Source organism: Cervus elaphus, chromosome 2, assembly GCF_910594005.1.
Source record: "Cervus elaphus chromosome 2, mCerEla1.1, whole genome shotgun sequence".
Taxonomy (NCBI): domain Eukaryota; kingdom Metazoa; phylum Chordata; class Mammalia; order Artiodactyla; family Cervidae; genus Cervus; species Cervus elaphus.
The window spans coordinates 296,085-298,213 of record NC_057816.1 but is presented as its reverse complement, the minus strand read 5'-3'; the positions used below and the strand labels follow the sequence as shown (position 1 = coordinate 298,213).

The following is a 2,129-nucleotide window of genomic DNA, read 5'->3' as shown; positions in this document are numbered from 1 at the left end:
CTTCCATCCACAGGAAAATGTAAATATCAAGTATTAAACCCACTCTTCTCTTATTTTACTGAATTTTAACTTAGTTGAGATAAAAATGTATACATGTTTACACTTATGTCTTTTTCACTTAACAGTATAAGAGAAGCATTTTCTTATGTTGTCATAAACTCTTTGGTTTGAAAGCACCATTTTTAATGGCTGCTTAAGCAGCATGTGAACACACCATGTTTGCTCAGATACTGCTCTACTTTTTAATGTGTTTATTATTTATCCTTCTACTTGGCCGTGCCAGGTCTTAGTTGGGGCATGCAGGATCTTTTATCTTTGCTGTGGCATGAAGGATTTTTAGTTTTGACATGTGGGGTCTAGTTCCCTGACCAGGGATTGAACCCAGGCCCCTTGCAACCAGAGTGCAGAGTCTTAGCCACTGGACCACCAGGGAAGCCCTTTCCCTATTATTGATCATCCAAAGGGGTTCCCATGCTGCCCTGGTGGCTCAGCAGGTAAAGAATCCGCCTGCAATGCAGGAGACCTGGGTTTGATCTCTGGGTTGGGAAGATCCCCTGGAGAAGAGAAAGGCTACCCACTCCAGTATTCTGGCCTGGAGAATTCCATAAACTGTATAGTCCATGGGGTTGCAAAGAGTTGGACATGACTGAGCGACTTTCACTTTCAAGTGGTTTATACTTTTTGCTCAAAGGACATATTAATACATATTTTCAATATTTTGGATTTTTGTTAGGATAGTTTAGAAAAAGTTAATTAATGGACCAAAGTATAAACACTTTATTAGGCTTTAGATCCTTATTGCTGGACTGCTTTCTGAAGAGCCACGCTGGTTTCCTCTCCAGGCAGGACTGGATGAGATCCGCCTTTACCCTCTGTCCTTCACTGGGAGGAACGTCCTCTGCGGGCGAGGCCAGGGTTCCCCCTCCTGGCCCTCCCCCAGCAGGAGGTGCTGCCTTTGCCCCAGGGGCCACAGGTGGAGGTGCCTGAGCTGCAAGGCGGCTGGACTGGATACAAGTTTCGTTTCTCTCAGGCCCTTGGAAGGCAGGAATGAGAAGAGGCAGCGTTTCTGGAGTGTTGAAACTGGGAATGCCAAGTGAAACCAGTGAGAGAGAGGGCAGCTTGCTGACGCTTGCAGTGACGTCTGAGTGGGAACTAGTACGTGCTGACTGTCCTGAGCAGGCTGAGTTAGGGTTGGGGTTTTCCAGGTGGGTAGCCCTTTCCTCCTTCAGCAGTTCTCCCCAACTCAGGGATTGAACCTGCAAATCCAGGGGGATTCTTTACCACTCTGCCACCTGGGCAGTCCCTCTTCCATCCACAGGAAAATGTAAATATCAAGTATTAAACCCACTCTTCTCTTATTTTACTGAATTTTAACCTGGGAGACCAGGTTGCCCGGGTGGGAATGAGCCTGGCTTGTCACTCGGAGCTTCCCTGGTGGCTCAGCTGTAAAGAATCTGTCTGCCGATGCAGGAGATGACGGTTCCATCCCTGGGTCGGGAAAATCCCCTGGAGAAGAAAAATCCCCTTGCAGTGTTCTTGCATGGGAAATCCCACAGACAAGGAGTCTGGTGGGCTACAGTTCACGGGGTCACAAAGAGTTGGACACGACTTAGTGACTAAACAACAACGACCTTCCTCCTCAGGAAAAGTGGCCACTCTTTCCCAGGCTTCCGTGCAGTAAGGTGTGGTGGGGTGACCAGCCAGGTGACTAACCACAGGCGGCTTGGGGTGCCCTCCTTCATCCTTTGCTCTCCTTGCGTCCGCAGCGCCCTGATGCCTGGGGCTTGAGCAGCCATTTTGAACCACGTGGTGGATCCATGTGCTTTCGGTAACCAACAAGTTACTAAGCGGTCCTGGTGGGACTGCCTCCAGATGTCATTTATGGGAGAGAGATATACAGGCTTGTTTAAGCCGCTACTCGGTGGGGTCTTCTGTCACACGAATCTTAATACATTTGTCCAGACTCCTCCTTCAGAGTTTCACAGTTTTGTGCTGCCAATTCCTTCTCTTGCCTTTGCTACCTCAGGGTTCAGTCCCTGCTGCCGTCACAGTCTGCCATGGGGTCCCCCAAACAGACAAGTGGGGGGGCAGGTTATCCCCGGGGGAACCTAGAGGAGCTGTCATCCACA

The 2,129-nt window shown here is 49.2% G+C and overlaps 1 non-coding gene across 1 annotated transcript; it reads right to left on the bottom strand.

Annotated features, from left to right (window-relative positions):
* Positions 1 to 360: 360 nt before the first annotated feature.
* Positions 361 to 433, bottom strand: TRNAQ-CUG. Its single transcript has one exon. It is a non-coding gene; the product is annotated as a tRNA-Gln (tRNA).
* Positions 434 to 2,129: the final 1,696 nt, after the last annotated feature.